This window comes from Saccopteryx leptura, chromosome 1 (assembly GCF_036850995.1).
Source record: "Saccopteryx leptura isolate mSacLep1 chromosome 1, mSacLep1_pri_phased_curated, whole genome shotgun sequence".
Classification (NCBI taxonomy): Eukaryota; Metazoa; Chordata; class Mammalia; order Chiroptera; family Emballonuridae; genus Saccopteryx; species Saccopteryx leptura.
Genome location: NC_089503.1, coordinates 223,163,197 through 223,187,712, shown reverse-complemented (window position 1 = coordinate 223,187,712; position 24,516 = coordinate 223,163,197). Strand labels below are relative to the sequence as shown.

The window sequence follows — 24,516 nt, the reverse complement described above, 5'->3', positions numbered from 1 at the left end:
ACCTGCTTTTTTTTGGATGTTATTTGCTTGGAGTATTGTTTTCCAGCCTTTCACTTTGAATTTGTTTTTATCCTTGTTACTTAGATGAGTTTCCTGTAGGCAGCATACAGTTGGATTTTCTTTTTTAATCCATTCTGCTACTCTGTGCCTTTTTATTGGTGAGTTTAATCCGTTTACATTTAGTGTAATTATTGATACTTGTGAGTTCCCTATTGCCATTTTATATCTTGCTTTCTGTTAGTTTTGTGTCTTGTTTGATCCTTCTCTTTTGTTTTTCTATCTTTTGTTTTTATTTGGTTGTATTCCATACATCTTTCCTCTGTTGCTATCTTTTTTATCTCATGTGCTTCTGTGGTGGTTTTTTCAATGGTGGTTACCTTTGAGTAATGAAAAGGGTCCCTACCCTGTTCATTGTAGCAAACTATTTTGTGAGTACTTTTGCACTCCATCGTCCTTTGCTACTGTTAATCTCCATCTTCTCCCCCTCTTTCTTTTTGTTGTTGTCACAGTTTAAATTTGGTTTTATTGTGTTCTTCTTGGAGCTTTTACTTGTGGCTCTGTTTTTTTTTTGTTCTTTGTATCTGATTGGAGAACCCCCTTTAGTAATTCCTGGAGTGGGGGTTTTCTGATGATAAATTCCCTCATCTTTTCTGTATCTGTGAATGTTTTTATTTCTCCTTCATATTTGAAGGATAGCTTTGATGGGTATAGTATTCGTGGCTGAAAGTTCCTCTCTTTCAGGACTTTAAATATTGGGGTCCACTCTCTTCTAGCTTGTAGAGTTTCTGCTGAGAAATCTGATGATAATCTAATGGGCCTTCCTTTATATGTTGTATTCTTCTTTTCCCTGGCTGCCTTGAGAATTTTTTCTTTGCTGTTGGTTTGTGTCAATTTCATTATGATATGCCTTGGAGTAGGTTTGTTAGGGTTAAGAAAACTTGGAGTTCTGTTTGCTTCTTGAACTTGAGGCTTTAGTTCTTTCCACAGGCTTGGGAAGTTCTCATCTATTATTTGTTTGAGTATGTTCTCCATTCCATTTTCTCTCTCTTCTCCCTCTGATATACCTATTATTCTTATGTTATTCTTTTTGATGGAGTCAGATAATTCTTGTAGGGCTATCTCATTTTTTTTAATTTTTGAGTCTCTTTCTTCTTCTTTCTGTTGTGCCTCAAGTTGCTTGTCTTCTATTTCACTAATCCTCTCTTCTATCTGACCTGTTCTATTAGCTAAGCTTGTTACTTCGTTTTTCAGCTCGTGAATTGAGTTTTTCATCTCTGTTTGATTTGTTTTTATAGTTTCAATTTCCTTGGACATATATTCTTTGTGTTCATTGAGTTGTTTTCTGAGCTCCCTAAATTGCCTTTCTGTGTTTTCTTGTATATCTCGGAGGATTTTTAGGATTTCTATCTTGAATTCTCTGTCATTTAGCTCCAAGGTTTCCAATATATTAAATTTTTTCTCCATAGATTTTTCCTCATCTAGCTGTGTTACCTCTCTTTCTTTTGTATCCATGATATTCGATTTTCTCTTCCTTAATGGCATCTGAGGGTGGTTTTGTTGATAGTATTAATGAGATTTAATAAAGAATAAAAAGTTTAAAAAAATAATAAAAAAAAAATCGAAAAGATTTTTTTTTTTAAAAAAAAATTAATAATTAATAAAATAAAAAATAAAATAAAAATTTAAAAAAAAAAAAAAAAAAAAAAAAAAGGAAATTATTCCCCCCCTCCTTTTTTCCTCTCCTCTCCTCTCCCCTCTTTCTTGATAAAATCTTGTGGTGGACTGTGAATTATAACAAACAATGCCTGTGATGGAGGGCCTGAATTGGGGAAAAGTAATAAAGGGGCAAAAAAAAAAAAAAAAAAAAAAAAAGAAAGAAAAAAGAAAAAAAAAGAGCGTATGGACCCACAAAAAGCAAATAAGGAAAAAATTTGGGTCAAGAATAAAATGATTTGCTTTTAGGTGTTGGTTGTCTAAGAGTTATGATGAGAGGATTAAGAGGAAAACGGAAAAATGGGGGGACAAATTAAAAAATTACTATTGTATTTAGTGGAACAAGAACTAGATAATATGGAGAGCCAGGGATGGGAGCACTGCTAGTGAGTTAAAAAGGTGAAGTAAAAAACCCCCAAAATGCCACAAACATAAGTTTGAGTCCCAGATAAGATAATTTGTTTGTTATTGAGGTTTGAATGAGAGGAGATGTAAAGGAAAAAGGAAGAAACTAATATAGAGGGAGAAAAGAAAGAGAGAGAGAGAGAGAAAAAAAAAGAGGGAACCACTAAAAGAATAAAAAAGAAAGGAGAGAAAGAGAGAGAGAGTTAAGGGTTTTGGAGTGCAACCCTCATAGAGAGAAAGGAAGAGAAGAGAAAAGATAATGGGACATGTAACACTTATGGGTAGTGTAGTTCAAGGAGAGGAGAGAGTAAGACCGGTAGAGAGTTAATCGGCCAAATTGGAGGAGGAAAAAAAAAAGTATCAAGAATGAAGATAAGAGAAACAAACGAACAAATATAATAAAATGGGATAGGTTATAAAGTCTGCAGATTATTCTTGATTTTGAGAGGTTATCTTCTTGCTTTTTCTTTTCTCTCCCTCTTCCTGGTCGGTGACTCTGTACCCCGGGTTTTGCCCCTTTGGCACGCTCAGGTGGAGGTTTGCAGTTGATAAGTCTCTATGGCAATGTCATGTATTGTGCTTTAGTCTCGTTGGCAGTCGAGGCTATTAGCATTTATAGGCTCCGACAGTGAGAGAGTCCGTGTTCCTGGAGCCTTTCTCCTAGTCTTTCCTTCCTCAATTAGTAGCCTGATAATCCAGCTATGGGGTTGCTGCTGCCTCTGCCTGGATAGTAAGAGGCTCAAAGAGCTGGCAACTCCCCACTCTATTTCCACTCAGCACAGGGCTCTGGGTAAGGCTCAGTCAGTCAGAGCTGCTAGCATAATCAGGTGGGCTTTCCACCCACTCACAGACCTCTGGCTCTGCCACTCTGTCCGGTAACACAAGCGGGTGCCCACTTCCGGGGCGCTTGGAGAAAACTCTCACTCACTGGCTGCGCGCGCAGACCAGGATATCCGGCCAGCAGTCTCACGCTCTGAGTGAAACCCCCGACCGCAGGGAAAAGTTGCAGCGTTGGAATTGAGTCTCACTCCGTCCCCGTGCGCGGCTTTTGCAAGGCGCTGGGGCGGCCCGAGATTCCGCTTTGGCCCACACAAAGGTCCCTGACTCTGCTCCTCTGTGCGATGACACGGGCGCGCACTGCCGAGGCACTCGGAGGAATCGCTCACTCCTTATCTGCGCGCGCAAACCAGGATATGAGGCCGGCCGCTTTCCCTCTGAGTGAAACACCCTCGGCAAGGAAAATCTCCACCATTGGAATTAGTTCTCACTCCCTCCCGTGCGTGGCTTTCCCAGGGCGCTGGGGCTGCCCAGAGACTCTGCCCTCGGCCCACAGAAAGGCCTCTGACCCTGCCTCTCCGTGGGGCAACACGGGCACTGACTCCCGGGGCCTAGGAAGAAATCTCTCGCCCACTAACTGCGCACCAGCCAGGAGACCGGGTAAAATGGCCGCGCCGCTTGTCTTTCTTTGTTTGGGTTTGGCGCGAGTGTTAGCTTGTATTGCCCGGGTTGCCACAGGATCAGATTTTCCTCGGCTTGGATCTCCGTGCCACGGCCTGGTTCGGCCGTTTGTATTCACCCCCTTTGCCCGCCTCAGTTTCTATATTCACAGTTACCAGAGAAAGCCGCCCTGTTTAGGTTAGTGAGGAAGGCGGAGCATTTCTTACTCCCTATTTCCTTCGGGGTTTGGTTATATATTTAGCCAATTTTTCACTCAATCATACCTTTGGGTGTATTGCGAAGCATCTGGAAGCTCCAAGTATAGGTTTTTCTGTTTCTGGTTGAAGATCTTGTTGAGTTTTGGGGGAGATTATCGGTATCGCTTCCTACCCCGCCATTACTCTGACGTCATCTCCAACATATTTTTTAACATGGGAAAGTTTTTGGTACACGTCATGTAATGGTGGTACTGACGTGTCATATCAGTCTGATCTTTTCTGTATAGTTACGCAATTTGCTGGATTCTATGGTGTATTTTCAGCAAGACCTTATGTTCGGTTTATTTTTGCTCCTCCTTTTTAGTAATTTGAGTGCATGGGCCTCATTGTGTTGTATTTTTTTGACAGAGAGTCAGAGAGAGGGACAGACAGGAAGGGAAAGAGATGAGAAACATCAGTTCTTTGTGGCACCTTAGTTGTTCATTGATTGCTTTCTCATATGTGCCTTGATGGGTAGGGGGGCTGCAGCAGAGTGAGTGACCCCGTGCTAAAGCCAGCAACCTTGGGCTCAAGCCAGTGACTTTGGGCTTCAAGCCAGTGACCATGGGGTCATGTCTATGATCCCATACTCAAACCAGCGACCCCGCGCTCAATCTGGTGAGCCCACGCTCAAGCCGGATGAACCTGTGCTCAAGCCAGTGACCTCAGGGTTTTGTACCTGGATCCTCCATGTCCCAGTCTGATGCTCTATCCACTGTGCCACCACGTATTCAGGCTCATTGTGTTCTATATCTGACCTTTAACAAATGAATTACTGATTGGTTTCTTTCATTCACGCAGTATACTGCATGGGGGGCATTGGAGAGGATGCTGTAGGCCTAGTAGACTAGATGGTGATAATTCAGCCCTGAATGCTGTTTGTAGTAGTTGTGGTGGAAGATGCCTCCCATGTTTCTTTTAATAAGTGTCACGTTCTAGTCCTGAAATACTAGTTAGTCATCATACCCTTTCAGAAAACTTGCTATGCTAATCTCCTTTTGTGTATACTGTGTAACTGTTACAGGAATACATTTAAAGAGTTGCATTTGCTCTACTTAACAGTAATATAATTTTATGTTGTTAGGAAAAGGAATGTCTCTTCAGCATAGGGGTTCTTGGTATGTAAAGCATTATTTTATATTGTATTGAAAAAAGTACTTGTTTTGGAAAAGGCAGTTTGGAAACAAAATCAATAAATCAAGCTGCTTTTTCCATAACAAGTATTTTTCAATGAAATACAAATAAGGATTTATCTATCAATATGTTCATCTCTCTATAAATCTTTTTTGTAAATGCTGTTCACCTTAAGGAAAGGAGCAGTGTGGTGGGAGGTATCTGCAGTCTTATTCGTATTAAGCTGCAGTTTGGATTGGCCCCAGCGGAAGGCCAGCTCTGAGTACTTCTGCCTTGAGTGTGCTGACAGTGGGGGCAGAACTGGCTGTAAGTCAAAGCTTTATCATTTTAGATATAGTTTCTCATTAGCTCTAGGATCAAATCTCTTGTCAGGTGATCTCTCTTTTGTAAGTTTGTTTTAATAATAAAGTACAGTTTTAGGATAGCAGGTGTCTTAGTCCTTTACTTTGGGATTCTCTGTTTTTATGTGGAATTATAGCACCGCAGCATGCTGAGGTCCAGCTGTGTGAGAGTCAGTCAGTGACAGAGCAGGACCACAACGCCGCTTTCCTGATTCCTCGTTCAGGGTCCCTCCATGATACCTTACAGTCCTCATTTTACACATTCAAGTATGTGTGTATACCCCCTGTTTGAAGTGAAGGTTGTTAACTTTGAGTCAGAATGAGAATGAGGGAATGAAGTAATTTGAAAAATTAACTCCAAAGAATGAACAGTTGTTACTGTATTACAGAAGTACAGTATTTTTTGCTCCATAAGACACACCTTTTTCCCCCAAAATTAGAGGGGAGAATGCCCATGCGTCTTATGGAGCGAATCTCACTTTTTTTTAGCTGCTACGGGTTCCCGGACAACTAGAAGAGTATTTGAACATTAAAGTCTCTTCTCATTTGTTAATAACGGTGCTAATGGTTGTTAATACTGTTGTTGAGTTTACATGGTTGAAATATTACTGTGGTATATTTTGTTAAATATTTTAATACACCATTTTGTTCAGAATTTTTTTTTTTCTTATTTTCCTTCTTAAAACCCTAGATGCGTATTATGGTCAGGTGTGTCTTATGTAGTGAAAAATATGGTAATTGGGCTTTTTAATTCTTGGCTGTTAAGGTTTCCCTGTTTGTGTGTGTGTGTTGCTGTTGTTTAGGTTTTTAAACTTTGGTTTTGAACTTAGGTATTTTATTTCCAGCAAGGCTGGGAAATAATTTGAACCAAGTGAATTTGTTTGTTTATTTTTTTTAAAGAGAAATAAAAAGAGTATATCTACCTTACCATAACCATGCTTTTATTTTTTTTATATTTTTTATTGATTTTCATTTATTGTGTTTACAAAGATTCTAGTGTCGCCCCGAATCCATCCCTCACCATAACCATGCTTTTAATGGAACTTTTCCTTGTTGTTCTTGAGTAATTTAAATTTAGCTTATGTCTAGAGTTTGCAGTCAAATTTTATAAACTTTATGAATCTGGGAACAGAGAAAATAAAGCCAAACACTTGCTGGGGTTATGAACTCCTTTGAGAATCTGACGAAAAACTGCATCCTCTCCAGAGTCAAGTGCAGGTAGGCGTATACAAGCTGTGCATTCACTTTGAATTTATGTACCTTGTTGTTTCTTCACTTCTCCAACTATTAAGAGTACTTGGCTTTATGTACATAGGAGGGGGTTTCCCATGGCTTTATTTTCAACCATGTGCTAGACAGTTTTACATATTCACTATGAAATTAGAGAGGTATTACTCCATTTTGCAAATGAGGAAGCTCAGAAAGGTGAAGCAATTAGTTCAACATTACACATCAACTATTAAGTTGTAATTAACTAGTGTTGCTTAAAAAGAGTTTATAAAAAGTATTTATATTATCCAGAAATTATTGAAGATTTACTCTTCTTCATTTGATGTGCTAATTAACATTTTTGGGAAAGCCTAAAGGAGCTTGTATGTTTTTAAAATGTTTACTTTATTGCTAAATCTGTGTTTTGTTGCATACATTTTTACTTCTCAGCTTTTGGGTATTTGTTTTGGCTTGCTAAAAGTAGGGAAGAGCATTTCACTTGATGTCAGTATGAAAAACAAAGGTAAAGATGTTACTAGACAATGACAAATGTAAGGAGATGCTCTTATTCCTAAATGTTAGCAGTCTTCAGCCTCTGGTTCTATCATTAGAACTTTTGTCATCTCAGAATATTTTAATAAGCATCTAATAATTCTGAATGGATGAAACTTATGTGTTACATAAATTGAAATTTGAGATAGAAAATCTCATCCTTTTAGAAAAGGAACAGAATTTAAATGAGAATTTTTAAGAGACCTTTAAAATTATTATTTTTTTTTTTGTATTTTTCTGAAGCTGGAAACGGGGAGAGACAGTCAGACAGACTCACGCATGCGCCCGACCGGGATCCACCCGGCACACCCACCAGGGGCGATGCTCTGCCCACCAGGGGGCGATGCTCTGCCCCTCCGGGGCGTCGCTCTGCCGCGACCAGAGCTACTCTAGTGCCTGGGGCAGAGGCCAAGGAGCCATCCCCAGCACCCGGGCCATCTTTGCTCCAATGGAGCCTTGGCTGCGGGAGGGGAAGAGAGAGACAGAGAGGAAGGAGGGGGGTGGTGGAGAAGCAAATGGGCGTGTCTCCTGTGTGCCCTGGCCGGGAATCGAACCCGGGTCCCCTGCACGCCAGGCCGACGCTCTACCGCTGAGCCAACCAGCCAGGGCCTAAAATTAATTTTTGATAACACACAACAATGTTTAACACAATCTCAGTGCATTAGAAAATTCAACAGAAGGTATCCATTTTATGGTGTAGGACAGGGATTTTTGTTGTTGCTTTAGACAGGAAGTGCTAGCAGTATGTAGTTGTAAAGTATTCTACCCATGAGTCATTCCTAAAATGAGGCATCACAGGGTGGAGCTTCCATGGTAGAAGGCTTATTTATATGATTGACCACTTAATCAAAAGAGGCTGTTAAAGTGAAGAAGCCATTAAAAAGAATATATGTATTGTACACTCTAAATATTTTATTTAGCCTAAAACATGTAATCATACAATTGTATCCAGTCTTTTGTTGTAAAACTAAGCATGGTCAGCTGCTTGGAGAGCCACGTGCTCTTTCTTGCACATATGTTATTATGACGCATCAATTCTCATTTTCCAGGTTTTTTTTTTGGTTGTTTTTTTTTTTTTTTGTGAAGCTGGAAACGGGGAGAGACAGTCAGACAGACTCCCGCATGCGCCCGACCGGGATCCACCCGGCACGCCCACCAGGGGCTATGCTCTGCCCCTCTGGGGCGTCGCTCTGTTGCAACCAGAGCCACTCCAGCGCCTGGGGCAGAGGCCAAGGAGCATTCCCCAGCGCCCGGGCTGTCCTTGCTCCAGTGTAGCCTTGGCTGCGGGAGGGGAAGAGAGAGACAGAGAGGAAGGAGAGGGGGAGGGTGGAGAAGCAGATGGGCGCCTCTCCTGTGTGCCCTGGCCGGGAATCGAACCCGGGACTTCTGCACACCAGGCCGACACTCTACCACTGAGCCAACCGGCCAGGGCCTCCAGTTGTTTTTTTTTTAAGTACAGCAAGAACTGAGACACTTAAAAAGAAATCTCAGTGCGAAGTCATCTTCAAATTATACAATTTCTCTTTTATTCTTCCCTCATCTAATTTGAAGAAAAAATTTTCTTGCATTAATAAATTGGTCAAGCCTGACCTGTGGTGGCGCAGTGGATAAAGCGTCGACCTGGAAATGCTGAGGTCACCGGTTCGAAACTCTGGACTTGCCTGGTCAAGGCACATATGGGAGTTGATGCTTCCAGTTCCTCCCCCCTTCTCTCTCTCTGTCTCTCTCTCCTCTCTCTCCCTCTCTGTCTCTCTCTCTCCTCTCTAAAAATGAATAAATAAAATTAAAAAAATATTGGTCAAGTGATTCTAAAGTAATCAATTTAGTCTTCATAGAAACAGCTCTTTTACTACTCACATTTTATTGTGTTACACATATTTATTTAAATTATGTAATTTCAATAACAAGTGCAAGTGTCATAAACAGATTAGGGAGCCAATCCAACACGTATGAGTTGGTAAAGTGCGACTCAGGTGGAGGGCAGCAGTGCGCCAGCATATTAGAGCGCGCGCTGTACAGGCAGCATGGGGAGAGCTGGTTAATCGGGTGATCAGGTGAGCAGAGACTGGCAAAGAGTGCTTTTGCTTCCTGCGTTTTTGCATCATCTACCTAAACACTGACATGAGATTCCTATTGGATGGATACTTATCTGAAAAATGGATTTTGAAGTCACCTTATCAGTTAAATAGACATTGGTGAAGTATCTGCTAAATCCTATGCTAGGTCCTCATGCTATAAAAACAAACAAATGAGGAACAGAGTGTATACATAGAGTATAGACTTAGACTGGTTTTGAATCTTGGCTTTGCTAGTTAAACACCATGTGTCTTTGTCCAAATTCCTGAACTCTGGGCCTCATTTTGTTGTCTGTATAAAAGGGTTAATTCTGTTTTCTCTTATGTAGGAACTTTTGGAACATCGCTCATTAGATAACTCGTTTATGAAGAGGTGAGACACGGTAGGACCTGTCTGTGATTGAGGCTGAGTCAGAAATAAATGGGGCCAGAAAAGGAGGACCGATACAAGGAGTAAACAATCAATATTTTTAAAACTGAGGGTAGCATGCAGTTCAAAGTAAAATGTTCAAGGATGAGTGACAAATTCAGGTTTGATAAGGTCCTGCAGGGGCAACTGAGTCTCCTTGTTGTGTGATGTTAATGGTTGTAAGCCTAATAATTTGAATCAAAATATGTATTTGACTAGAACTTTCATTCTCCAGTCATGCCAGGTAAATGATCTTTTACTCTATATAAGGTAGGAGTACAGAACATATGAATATCTTGTTACTTAAAATGTAGTATGGAAGATGTCATTGAGGTCAGCTAGTTTAAGAAAATCTAGAAGCTTATTAAACTTGATGGTCATCAAACTTGAAATGGTTTTTTGAATTTATGTTTAAAGGAAAGCTAGGTACTTCAGAAGCATTAGTAATTAAGTTACTTGAGGTTTTATATTGTTTGAATGTGTAATCTTGAAGATGTTCACACAGTTGAGTCAGTTTTGCAATTCACGTTTTAAGTAGGTTTATGTGGTACATAAAAGTCATCTTGCTGAAGCCCTGGCCAGTTGGCTCAGCGGTAGAGCATCGGCCTGGCGTGCAGGAGTCCCGGGTTCGATTCCCGGCCAGGGCACACAGGAGAGGTGCCCATTTGCTTCTCCACCCTCCCCCTCTCCTTCCTCTCTGTCTCTCTCTTCCCCTCCCGCAGCGAGGCTCCATTGGAGCAAAGATGGCCCGGGCGCTGGGGATGGCTCTGTGGCCTCTGCCTCAGGTGCTAGAATGGCTCTGGATGCAACAGAGCGACACCCCAGAGGGGCAGGGCATCGCCCCCTGGTGGGCATGCCAGGTGGATCCCAGTCGGGCGCATGCGGGAGTCTGTCTGACTGCCTCCCCGTTTCCAGCTTCGGAAAAATGAAAAAAAAAAAAAGTCATCTTGCTGAATAAAAAAATGCCTATCCTGATTATGACATATTATAGCAACATGGCAGTGAGTAGAGCAGGGGTGAGGGAAGAAATACACCAAAGTCTTTATTAGGTGGGTTTTTTTCTGGATCTTTGCTCTTGATATTGTTTAGGTATGGCGCCGGAGAGGGATAGCGTGTTTGTGTCATCGGGCTTCTTGTCAGTGTTCGAAATCCCCCTCTCCAAACCTGTTTAGGTGATGAGAGTCTAGATTTGTTAAATGATCTGTGGTTCTTGCATATTTGTTTTAAGATCAGCCAAAGGCTTTGTAAATGCTAGTAGCATTCTTGACAATTTGTAAAAATATTATTACCTTTGGACCTTGATGTCCTTTTTTTTTAAGAGAGAGAGACAATAAGACAGAGAGGGACAGATAGGGACAGACAGGAAGGGAGAGAGATGAAAAGCATCCATTCTTTGTTGCAGCATCTTAGTTGTTCATTGACTGCTTTTTTCTATGTGCCTTGATGGGGGTGGGGGATGGGGAAGGTCTACAGCAGACCGAGTAACCCCTTGCTCAAACCAGTGACCTTGGGCTTAAGCTGGTGAGCCATGCTCAAACCAGATGAGCCCGCGCTCAAGCTGGCAACCTCGGGGTTTCGAGCCTGGGTCCTCTGCATCCCAGGCTGACACTCCATCCACTGTGCCACTGCTTGGTCAGGCTGGACCTTGATGTCTTAATCCTGTTGTCAGGTTAATAAAATTAATGTGCTCCTGTAGATCATCTGGTTTAAGTGTACTTATGCCTTTATCTAGAATACAGAACTTATGAAAACTTTATTTTTTGTACAAAACAACTATAGCTATGTAACATATAAGTTTATAACATATTCATAAGCTGCTATTTTAAATTAACTTGATGAATATTACTATAGAAATTTGGTTATGTAAGTACATTTGATTTTGTTTACTTTTTTATTTTGGACTCTATCAAATAAGATTATTTCTCATTTAAATATTTTGTTTCATAATATATAAATGCCTTCCACTGGCCTCTGGTTAATTTCTTAGTGAGGGCTTAAAGCACTCAGTTTTTCCCCCCTAGTGGGGTATAATTTACATACCATAGATTATAATCATTTCACTTACTAAGTTTTAATAAGTGCATGCACCCATTAACCCACACCTAAATCAAGATATTGAGCATTGCCTGACCAGGCAGTGGTGCAGTGGATAGAGCATCAGACTAGGACACAGAAGACCCAGGTTCAAAACCCCGAGGTTGCCGGCTTGAGTAAAGGCTCATCCAGCTTGAGCACAGGATTGCTGGCTTCAGCATGGGATCATAGACATGACCCCATGCTCACTGGCTTGAGCCCAAAGAATGGTGGCTTGAGGCCAAGGTTGCTGGCTTGAGCAAGGGGTCACTTTCTCTGCTGTATAAAAGTAGTATAGGAGAGGTAGCTTTTCAGGCACCCCCCCCCCCCATTTTATTTTTCATACTGTTTTTGCTTTTTCCCTCCATTTATTATACCATTGGAAGTGACATTAAATACACATGTATTCTGTTTAAGAGTGAGCTTCTCTTAAAACTTTACCTCTGGATGAGATTTGTCCTGGAAGATGGTGTGTTATTAACCATTAATATGAGTGACTAATAAGATGGCGTTCCTTTTGACCCTGCTGTCAGTAGCTGTCCTAAGGGATGAACTTTGGATAGGGGAGTGTGGGGAGGTGGTGGGGAAGTAGGTGTGTTTAGAGCAGTGTTTTTCAACCAGTGTGCCACGGCACACTAGTGTGCCGTGAGATATGGTCAGGTGTGCCATGGGGAAATTAAACATGGATCCCCAAACTATGGCCTGCGTGCCGGATACGACCCACGGAGGCTATTTATCCGGCCTGCCGCCAGCTGCCTCCATCCGAACATAAACATTCCCCTCACAATCCCTCCAGCTATCAGTGACAGGAAGAGTGGAGGCACAGGGAACACTCACTGACCAATCACCTTCTAGGATTCATCCCGACCACTAGCGATAAACCAATAGTAGGCCGCCTCTCATCCACACCCAGGAAGGTCCCCGCTCAGGCTGCCCAGTACTTGTCATTGTGTGGCTATGGCGAGTAGTTGAAGCTGCTACTCCTCCCCATGGTCCCGATTTCTAATCCTGGTCAGGACTGGAGGTAAATGTTGCCACCACTAGATGAAGCCTCAGCCTCAGCTGGTTATGTCTATCCTGATGGTGTATATAGATATTTGACCTTTTTCTTTTTAAAAGAGGCCCCGCAGAGAGTGATATACAATGCATCACAATGTTATCGAACTTTAAAGCTAAAGTTTGCTGATCTTCCTTTGGACAGTTTTTGGTTATCTGTTGCCAAGGAGTTCCCCATTCTGGCCAACAAAGCTATTTTGACATTGCTCCTGTTTTCAACCACATATCTATGTGAGCTGAGCTTCTCAAGCTTGACTGCGATAAAAACTAAAAACAGAGAGAGACTGAGAACTGTTGAGGAAGAGCTTCGTGTGTGTCTTTCTAGCATTCCTGCCAGGATATCCCTTTTGTGTTCATTGAAACAGGCCCAGGTTTCACACTAAGTGAGTATAAGTACATTTAGAAACTATATTATTAACTATATGTTTAATATGTACTGTGTTAGAGTGTCATTTGTGTCATTTTGGTAGGTGGTGTGCCCCAGGATTTTGTAAATGTAAAAAATGTGCCACGGCTCAAAAAAGGTTGAAAATCACTGGTTTAGAGGATGTGAAGCAATTAGAAAAGGCAGATCTGGGTAGAGAATCAGAGCTGAGTGCATAGAGCAGAGGGCTGGCCCTTGGTGGCCAAGGGTTAGGGCTCTGAGATGTAGAAGTGCGCATGGGGTGGCAGGTTGCCAAGGACAGGCACTTCCTGTTTCAAAACTGCACTCAGCCAGGCCTCCATTCCAGAAAGAGGAAGGAAGCCTTCTTCTTTCTTCTTCCCTGCACCCAGTACCCCCCGAGGTCACAGCAGTCAAATAGTAATACTTTATTCCTTGATGCTGTGATTTATAACTATTTTTAATACTGTTTCTGTGAGTAAATGTAATGAATATCAAGCAGCCAATTGAGAAAATAAACTTATGAAACATGACTTACTTATAAATTGGGGACTAGCTTGACCAGTGGTGGAGCAGTGGATAAAGTGTTGACCTGGAATGCTGGGGTCACCTGGGCTTGCCTGGTCAAGGCACATATGGAAGTTCATGATTCCTGCTCCTCTTCGCCCCTTCTTTCTAAAATGAATAAATTAAAATCTTAAAAAAAAAAGAAAAAATAAATGGGGGGCCTAATACAGATTTTAGATGTATGCTAATGAAAGTTGTAGGTTATATTTCATAATGCGACTTTTCAACAGCAAATGCAGTGGCCCCTCGTCTATCATGGGGTTTGGTTCCAGAACCCCCCGCAATAGGCGAAAATCCACGAAGTAGCGACCTTGTATTTATTTTCTCATTTATATATATTTTAAGGCTTTATAAACCCTCCCTACACTTTAATAAACCTTTCCCACACTGTTATTTCCCACACTTATTTTTACCACAAAAATAATTAAAATAATAAATATATACAAATATCTATATAACACATACTGCAAAATCCCACGATATAGTGAAAAATCCGCAATACAAAATTAGATACATGCAATTTAAAAATCCGCGAAACAGTGAGACCGCAAAAAGTCAACTGTGATATGGCAAGGGACGATTGTAGCTTAAGTGTGGGGATAATTTCTTCCCTTTGCTCATGCCTTTTGGGCATTTATTTCCTTGTTTCTTTTCTGGTCCTTACTGACATGCAAGGCCTTTCCCCTTTAAATAAACTGATGCTTCTGATATGAATATAAAATAGCTTGGAAATTAATAAAAATCTTCTCTTTAGCAGCACACTTACTGCTAAATTAACAGTGAGTGAGTTGTAAGTTTCACATTTGCATGTTTTCATAGACATCTGGAAATCTTATATATGGAGCAATCAGACCCATTGGTCACATCTTCTCCTAAACACACTGCTAATGACTCAGGACTTAAAAGACTTACTGTATAAATTATTTCCCCCAATGGGGTAAATACTCAAGCTGAAAATAAACTGCTGATCCTAATAGCCAAGGAGAAGGAATGTACTTGTCTAAGTGAAGCATCTTATGTGTAATTTGGCTTGTCAAACAACATGAAGTAGGATGAAAGCATCTTGCTTTAAAATGCAGCTGGTCTAAACGTGTCATCCGGGTGCTGTTTGTTTGGCTCTAGTGTCTTACATGTCTAGTGTTCTGCTTGTCTTCACTGGTCATCGGTAGCTTTCCTCTACTCCATTGTTCACTGCAGAAAACATCTCCACAGAATAAAATTTTCAGGCTTTTATGTGCCTCCTTCTGTTGGAAATCTAAATGAAAACTTATAATTTTTATTTTACAAAATGATAGCATTTGAGTTTAATTAGCTGGCCATGTTCTTTTACTTCATGTTTCTCCAAGTATTTGAGATATTACTATTCACATGAACAAGAAGAGTAATGTGTAGAGCTTACTTATTCTATAAAGCTAGCTTGATGATCAAAGGCAGTTGAGACTCATAGTACTCAGAGGGCAGGCCCCGCTGAGGCAGTCTGGTGCATGGTGAGTGGTGGTCTCTGAGTGAATAGCTCCCCTTACCCGTTTCTGTGTTTAGAATTCTAGAGCTCCAGAATGGCATTCCTTTCCTTTCTTCTTGACTTTCTTTTAAATAATATGTGATCATTCAAATTGTATGCATTCAGTATAGAAAATTTAGAAAAAAAATAAGTAAATAGAAAGCCTTATCCTACCACTATCCATAGATAATCCCTATTAACAATTGCAGTATTTTTTCTAATACTTTCTCTGTTTATGTGCATCTGTGAGCAGTTTTGCAGTAGGACACAGAGTCTGGTACGGATACATTTTAGGAATCTGTGCTTCTGGGTCAAAGGACATCCAAAATTGTATCTCTTAAGATACAAACATTCATGAGAGTAACATTTAATTTATACTCAAGTTGATTTGTTTCTTAGGCACCTGGATATTTGTCTAGTACCTGAGGATGCAACAGGGAGTAAAAGATGTGAGCCTGCTGTCCCGGAGCAGATATTCTGCAGGGAGAGAGGCAGTAAACCTGGGAGCAAATGCGTAAGAGCAGCTCTGACAGCAGTGCGTAAGAGCAGCTCTGACAGCGGTAGGTGTATGGAGCACAGCGAGGAGGAGCAATGCTGTCAGCAGTGACCAGGCAGGGTCCGAGGCCATGGTGAGAACAGCAGGGCCTAGTGGAGGCTCTTGGGCCATGGAGTAGAACTAAAGAAGAACCATGTAGGGAGGAGGCTGCAGGAAGCAGAGGTGACAGCAGGGCCTAAGACAGACAGCTTGCTTTATGTTTTCGCTCTGGGCTCAACAAACCCAAGGGTATGTTTTAGCTTTTGGAATGTGGCCCTCCCTCAGTATGCACATTATGTGGGATCAATCACTTTGAAATTCTTAGAATATGTCATTAACACTCAGAATATATAGCACATAGAATTGCTTTTCTTTTGATGGTTTGGAATACACTTCAGTATTGTAGAGTGCCTTAAGCAGTTTTCATCAGTCTCAGGGTTAATACCAGTGAAGCGTATGGAAAATGAAGCCAACAGAAATTTTCCATTAGGTCATAATGCTGTGTGGTTGGGTGTTTATAGTATAGTATCAGTATAATTCTACCTCAGATAAGAAGCAGCACATTTTCAACTGCTTCTTTGCTCTAAAGAACTCAGAAAAATTAGTTTTAAAGACATAAATTTATTCTTTGGACCTCTTAAAAAATTTTTTTTTATTGTTTAGACCTCTTGGTTACAATGCTAAGATATTTTTTGTGACCTAAATAGAAAATTAAGAAACCACCTCTTTACGTTGTGAGGCATTTCCTACATTTGTCACTAATCGTGCAGTTTATCCACTTTGGACAAAGTAAGGGACGGGGTTAGCCCCAGAGTCAAGCCCATTTTTTCTGGTCAGTGATATGTAAAAACCACAGGAATCTGAATGAGATCAGATACTGAAAGATTAGAATACTAAATCTGATCTCCCAAATCAGGCCTTTCTAAAGTTCAGTATTTGTATGTTACCTCCATGATTTTGCTATATTCTCTACTGTTGATATTATTAAATAATGTTTTGCTTTGCAATGACTCAATTTTTGCTTAATTTGCTTAAGAAATAATTTATATTGTTAAAATAAATAGAAGGCAACTGTAAAAACATCCCTATTAACATAAGGATGTCTGTGTGTCATCTAAGAGCATCGTGTCCACTTTGGTTAATACTGTGCTCATGGCAGACTCTACCTGTCCCATACCACGTATGTGACCATGGGCAAATTACCCAACTGCTGCAAACCTCTGTATTCACTTGTATATAGTGGGAATATTGAGATATTATGACCTGTCAAGTGCTTCACACACTGCCTGACACCGTAATTACTCGGTAAATGGAAACAACTATAAGAATGTGTTGTTGAAGTGATTATTATCTTGATTATTTTTGCTGAAAGAACAATATTGGAGATTTAGAACTCAGACAGCATTTCTTTTTTTCTGCATCTTGAGAAGGGACTCAAGATAATGAAACAAATAATAGAACAAAGAGTTAGTGAATTTGATTATAGCCCTAGCTTTCCACTGACCTGCTATATAAGTTGGTCAAGTCTTTTGTCCCTGTAGTGTTTGGTTTCTTCATCATACAGTTAGGAGGTTTGATTTGATTGGAACCCAAGGCATCCAGCTCATAGACTTCCAGCTGTTTTGAGTGGTTCTGATTGTGGGATATGGGTCATCTTGAATTTGGAGCATTTTTTACTTTTTTATTTAAGCTGGCTATCCAATAATACACACAATAATCTAGAAAGTTGGTGTAGCCCTTTCTGCTTTCCTGTTTTCATCATAAGTGACCGATGGTCACCAGGGGTCAAGTTAGTAAGCCTGGGCCAATTATTAGTTGTTTTTGAAGATGTATATAATTAATTTCATAATTACAAGCTGTTGAAGTTTAGTGATAGTAAATTTGCATCATAAAACTGGGGCATCTTTGAAGGATTTAGTGACAATAGAAAACAATGAATAAATTTGTTTTTATACATTTGACTAACATTTAAGGCAGGGGTCCCCAAACTATGGCCCGCGGGCCACATGCGGCCCCCTTAGGCCATTTATCCGGCCCCCGCACTTCTGGAAGGGTACCTCTTTCATTGGTGGTCAGTGAGAGGAGCATAGTTCCCACTGAAATATTGGTCAGTTTGTTGATTTAAATTTACTTGTTCTTTATTTTAAATATTGTATTTGTTCCCGTTTTGTTTTTTTACTTTAAAATAAGATATGTGCAGTGTGCATAGGGATTTGTTCATAGTTTTTTTATAGTCCGGCTCTCCAACTGTCTGAGGGACAGTGAACTGGCCCCCTGTGTAAAAAGTTTGGGGACCCCTGATTTAAGGTATATTTAATGTATGTTTGCCAAGCATGGAGTGCTTGACTCATCATTTTCATCAGTAAAAATTATATGAATTTCTAGCTGTGTCAACTACAGTTAAAATAGCTTATATTCCTGGATTACCTGACTTGTTTTATCCTTTCCAGATCTGAGAGTCTACAATTTTATGAAATTTAGGCCCTGGCCAGTTGACTCAGTGGTAGAGAGAGAGAGAGAGAGCCTGGTGTGTGGATGTCCCAGGTTCAATTCCCGGTCAAGGCACACAGGAGAAGCTACCGTCTGCTTCTTAACCCTTCCCCCTCCCTCCTTTCCCTTCTCCTTCTCTATCACATGGGCCCCAGGTGCTGAGAATAGTTCAGTTGTGAGCATTGCCCTACATGGGCAGAAGATCAGCTCCAGACGGGGGTTGCCGGGTGGATCCCGGTCAGGCGCATGTGGGAGCCTGTCTATCTCTTCTCCTCTCACTTGGAAAAAAGAAGAAAAAAACCAACAACTCAGTCTTTTGATAAGGTAGATCTGGATTTGGCAGTGATAAAATTGATATTAAGCAAAATAAGAAATTGTAAAGCCAGTTAAAGCTGCTTTTTTTTAGATGGAATATGTGTATGTGTATAGTATGAACTGATCACTGATTTTTTTCACTTAAGAATCTCTTAGAAATTATCCCATTCATATAGTTTTCTTAGTCTTTTTAATGACTGCAGAGTAGTCAGTCCACTGAATAGATTATTATAAGCAGTATCTTTATGATAGACATTTAAGCTTTTTTCTGACTTCTATTACCTACAATAATGCGATAATGATTGTCTTGTACATGTGAGATTTTGCGCATATATTAGTGTATCTATAACTCAGGTTGCTGGGTCGGAGGGTATGGGTATTTGTCATTTTGAAATAGACAGATTGCTCTTCATGGAGGTTGAACCAATATGGGATGGGAAAAGTAGGTTTACAATTTGTATGGAAAATAAAACAAAAAAAAATAAAAATTCAAGGATAAACTTTCCTATCAGCACTGTAAACCTACTTTTGCCTACTCCTGTGTACACTCCCACCAACAATGCATGAATGAACCTGTTTCTGCTCAGCCACTGTTGTAGACTGCAAGTGGCAAAAAGCCTTCGTAAATTTGAGGCTTAGCAAAAGGCTAAGTTCTCCCCCCTCCACCTCCATATTGGCTTTGATGCTGAGTATTTGCACCCACTTCACTTGCTTGCTTAAGTTGCTGGAAGCAATTTACATGCCCTTCCTCTCACTCTTTGTTCAGATGTTGGTTGATTTGGCTATGCATGGTAGGGGGATTCCTGTTTATTTCTTGGGAGAGTTCCTGTTTTTTGCCTCAGATGTGTAACTTCATATCAAGGATTTGCATATGGTTATATAATAAAGCAAACTGGGGCTATGAGGCACTCGGATATTGCCAGCAGCATTGAAGAGGCCTCCTGATCATATCCTTTTTTCTTAATGAGTCTGTTTTCTTAATTCTGCACCATTTTCACTCAAGACCCAGAATTATGAACCACGCTGGTCGCGGCAAGTGGCACCCAAACAGGGACTTGAGGGCCGGGGAACACAGGACAGTGTGGCTGTCTTTGGTTCTCTCCGGCTGCTTAGTCTGCCGCTCAGCTGAAGTTTGGGTAGGGGAGAAATCTCAGCATAGTCAACCTGAGCCACCAGTTACAGCAACTATAGAATTTGAGAATGGATAGGAGACTCAGGTGTTAGGAAAGTTACAGCTTTTCCTGTTATGGTCTGATTTTCTTTAATGTTTTAACTACAATCTTCTGAACTATCATTTTGTTTCTTTCTTATTCTTTGCCTGGAAAGAGGGCAAAGGGGGCGCCTGTTTGGATGATTGCCAAACAGAAATCTCATACGGCCATCTTGAGATTTTTCGAGAGAGATTTCTGTTTAGTATTTATCCTTTTTAAAATAGCCCTATGTAAGATCAAGCAGGCCACGTTCTAATCTCTAAAATCCCGGCTTTCACTCTTGATTTGTATGACTGTATGTGAAGTCTTTGTTTAATGTCTAAATGTGTATTTTTGAGTCCTGAATTGATTTCTTGCATGCAAAGATGGGAAATGCTGGCTTTAATATTGAAAAAATAAAGTGATTTTAGAACTTTTAAGGAGCGCTCATTTAAATTTAAATAGAATAGAATGTAGATCCTTAAGACTTACTAATTTGGTGAGTGCATTATGAGGTGTGTTCAGAGTTAGGAGCCAAATAGCAATTCAAGTATTAGGATTAATCAAAGTTATATGTTATACTTGTGTTTTTGTGCAAAAATTGTCTTGTTTATGTGTAAGGCTATACTCAGGTAGGTAAAACAAAGGAATTGAGCAAAATTAAGGAGGGCCCTAATAAGTCATTTCAAGGATTTATCTCAGGCTGCTTCAGGCAGTTAGAAGAATAATATAAGAATGCTAATTCTGCTTCTCAGGCCAAACCTTGCAAAAAGGACCCCGAGAAAATCGAGGATTCAGCTCCACTGATTTTGCCAATTGGATTCAAAAATTATGTCAGGAACACCCTGAAATGGAACTAACAATACATGGGCATAAATTTAAAGGACTATTAGATACTGGAGCTGATGTATCTGTTATTGCTAAGCTACATTGGCCTCCTTCCTGGCCCACTTATGCAGCAGCCACAGAATTACAAGGTATAGGGCAGAGTAAATCCCCTCAACAAAGCTCTAGTTTTCTACAGTGGGAAGATAAAGAAGGTCATTCTGGACTTTTTCAACCTTATGTGCTCCCTGGATTGCCAGTTAATTTGTGGAGTAGAGGTGTTTTGAAAAATATGGGAGTGTTGCTTGTCAGTCCTAATATGATAGTTTAGTCAGTACTCAGATGCTTGATCAGGGATTTTTGCCCATTAAGGGATTAGGGAAAGAACAGCGGGGAATTCTCACCTCCATAGAAGTGGCACCCAATACCAGAAGGCGTGGATTAGGATATCAAAATTTAGCATAGGGGCCTTGGTAGCTCTGCTACCCCAATAATGCATTGTGCAGACCCAATTACTTGGAAATCAGATAATCCTGTATGAGTAGACCAATGGCCCCTTTCTCAAGAGAAACTTTAAGGCAGCTGCTCGATTGGTACAAGAGTTGTTACAGCTTAGGCACATTGAACCTTCTAATACGCCCATGGAATACGCCTATATTTGTTATTAAAAAGAAATCAGGAAACTGGAGGCTATTACAAGATTTGAGAGCAATAAATAAGACTATGAAAATTATGGGTCCTCTCCAGCTAGGACTCCCTTCTCCTACTGCCATTCCATGGAATTTTCACCTTGTAATTATTGACTTGAAGGATTGCTTTTTTACTATTCCTTTAAGCCCTCATGATTGCAAGTGGTTTTTTAAAATTAATTTTAATGGGGTGACATTAATGAATCAGGGTACATATGTTCAAACATCTCCAGGTTATCTTGTCATTCAATTATGTTGCATACCCATAACCCAAAGTAAAATTGTCCTCTGTCACCTTCTATCTGGTTTTCTTTGTGCCCTTCCCCTCCCCCCTCTTCTTCCCTCCCCCCCACCCCCGTAACCACCACACTCTTGTCCATGTCTCTTAGTCTCGTTTTTATGTCCCACCTAAGTATGGAGTCATGCAGTTCTTAAGGTTTTTCTGATTCACTTATTTCACTCTGTATAATGTTATCAAGATCCATCCATTTTGTTGTGAATGATCCGATGTCATCATTTCTTATGGCTGAGTAGTATTCCATAGTATATATGTACCACATCTTCTTTATCCAGCCATCTATTGAAGGGCTTTTTGATTGTTTCCCTGTCTTGGCCACACAGTGCAATGAACATGGGGCTGCATGTGTCTTTACATCCAGTGTTTTTGAATTATGTGGGTATATACCCAGTAGAGGGATTGCTGGGTCATATGGTAGTTCTATTTTCAATTTTTGAGGAACCACCATACTTTCTTCCATAGTGGTTGTACTAATTTGATTGCAAGTGTTTTGCATTCAGTGTTCCTTCACTTAATTTCCAGGCTCCAGTGGAGTGATACCAGTGGAGAGTTTTGCCTCAGGTATGGCTAACAGTCCTATCTTGTGCCAAAAATATGTTGCTCAACTTAAGGCATACATAATTCATTATATGGATGATATTCTTTTTTTTTTTTTTTTGTATTTTTCTGAAGTTGGAAACGGGGAGGCAGTCAGACAGGCTCACGCATGTGCCCGACCGGGATTCACCCGGCATGCCCACCAGGGGGCGATGCTCTGCCTATCTGGGGCATCGCTCTGCCACAATTAGAGCCATTCTAGCGCCTGAGGCAGAGGCCACAGAGCCATCCTCAGCGCCCAGGCAAACTTTGCTCCAATGGAGCCTTGGCTGCGGGAGGGGAAGAGAGGAAGGAGAGGGGGAGGGGTGGAGAAGCAGATGGGCACTTCTCCTGTGTGCCCTGGCCAGGAATCGAACCTGGGACTCCTGCACGCCAGGCTGACGCTCTACCACTGAGCCAACCAGCCAGGGCATGGATAATATTCTTATTGCTCATCCAGATAAAGAAGAATCAGGACTTTATATAGCTCCTGAAAAGGTACAGCAATCTTTACCTTTCTCTTATTTAGGACAGATTATTGAGGGACAATAGATTCGCCCACAAAAATTAGAAATCAGGACAGATTATTTGCAAATTTTAAACAATTTCCAGAAATTATTAGGAGATATTAATTGGCTTAGACAGACCTTCCTGGAAATTAACTACCGGGAACTGAAGCCACTTTTTGATATTCTTAGAGGCTTGGCTGAACCAGCTTCTCGTTGGCTACTTATAGCTGCGGGACAGCAAGCTTTAAGGCTTGTAGAAAAAGCCTTGCAACAAGCACAACTAAAACACATAAATCCTGAAGAATCAATTGCCTTACTAATTTGTCCCTCGAGTTATATACTCCAACGGGATCCTATTGAATGCATTCATTTAGCTGTTACTCCTAAGAAAGTTTTATCTCTGTATTTTGATCTTGTCGCCTCCTTGATTATCAAGGGGCATAGGCTACTCTTACAGCTTACAGGTTTTGAGCCTCAAATTATTGTTGTTCCTTTTTCAAAGAAGCAACAACAATGGCTCTGGGAAACTTCCACTAAATGGCAAATTGCTTTTGCAGATTTTACAGGCCAAATTGACTTACTACCCAGCTGATAATATAGTTCAATTTTCATTACTTCATTTGTCTTTCCTAAAACAATTGTTAATGAGCCCATTTCTGAAGCACCTATACAGTCTTTACTGATGTGTCCAGCTCAGGAATAGCAGGCTTAATAATTGATGGACAAGGTTATACTGAGACAGTTGCCTTAAAATCAGCTCAAAGAGTAGAATTACATGCCATTATCATGGTTTTTCAGCATTTGCCATGTTCCTCCTTTAATCTGTATACAGACAGCAAATAATTTACTTATGGTTGTTTCCACTATAGAGACTGCTGTCTTAGGGACAGCTGCTGATGAGGAACTATTTCAGCAGTTCCTCCTTCTTCAAAGACTTGTATGTCAACATAGAGCTCCATGTTTTGTAGGACATACTCGAGCTCACTCCATGCTCCCTGGAGCTTTAGCACAAGGGAATGCCCTTGTTGATCAAGCTACCCAAAAGAAAATTTTTGGAGCAACCATGACAGATCAAGCAATCCAGTCTCATACTATTCATCACCAGAACGCTGCAGTCCTGTGTAAACAGTTTCAACTTTCTTGGGAAGAAGCACGGCAGAATGTTAAATCCTGTCCATAGTGTCCTATACTACAATCTGTCCCTTCGTTTGGAGTTAACCCTCAAGGACTTCTACCAGGACAACTTTGGCAAATGGATGTTACTCATATACCTTCATTTTGCAAACAGTCCTTTGTCCATGTTACAGTGGATACTTATTCTGGATTTATAGTAGCCTCTGTCAGAACAGGAGAGGCTGCTAAGCATGTTATAGCTCATTGTCTGTATGCATTTTCTATTTTCTATTATTGGACTTCCTAAACTGATTAAAACTGACAATACTTCTACATATGTAGGAAAAGCATTTACTATATTTTGTCAAACCTTTCAAATTAACAGTTATTTCTTATAATCTTTAAAGACAAGGTATTATTAAAGTGTACCCAGCAAATATTTAAGGTCAATTTAAAAAAATATATAAAAGGGGGAGTCATATCCTGGAACTCCTGCAAATCTACCTTATCATGCTCTTTTTACTTTAAAAAATTTCTTTTGAATGCTGATGTACAAGAGACACCAAACCTCTTTCTCCTGCAAACTTCTACCCTCTTTTATTTGATCTAGCTAAAACACTGTTTTGTCTTTTTCTAAATAGTTCCAGATATATGGAAAAAGTTTATATAGGTGGATGAGAACCCTCAAACCCTTCAGCGAGATCTTCTGAGCATGGCTTTTTTTTTTTTTTTTTTTTTTCTTTTCTGAAGCTGGAAACAGGGAGAGACAGTCAGACAGACTCCCGCATGCGCCCGACCGGGATCCACCTGGCACGCCCACCAGGGGCGATGCTCTGCCCACCAGGGGGCGATGCTCTGCCCCTCC

General features: G+C 40.6%; 1 protein-coding gene across 3 annotated transcripts in view; it reads left to right on the top strand.

The window, feature by feature from the left end:
• Positions 1 to 24,516, top strand: part of KLHL2 (kelch like family member 2) — a 110,269-nt gene that overhangs the window by 40,317 nt on the left and 45,436 nt on the right. The window contains exon 1 of one of the 3 annotated variants that reach the window (XM_066387019.1): positions 5,209 to 5,252. The exons of the other annotated variants lie outside the window; for them this stretch is intronic. The gene's annotated coding sequence lies outside the window, so the exon portion shown is untranslated. Of the gene's footprint in view, positions 1 to 5,208; positions 5,253 to 24,516 lie in introns of those variants that run through there. 3 annotated transcript variants of the gene reach the window in all.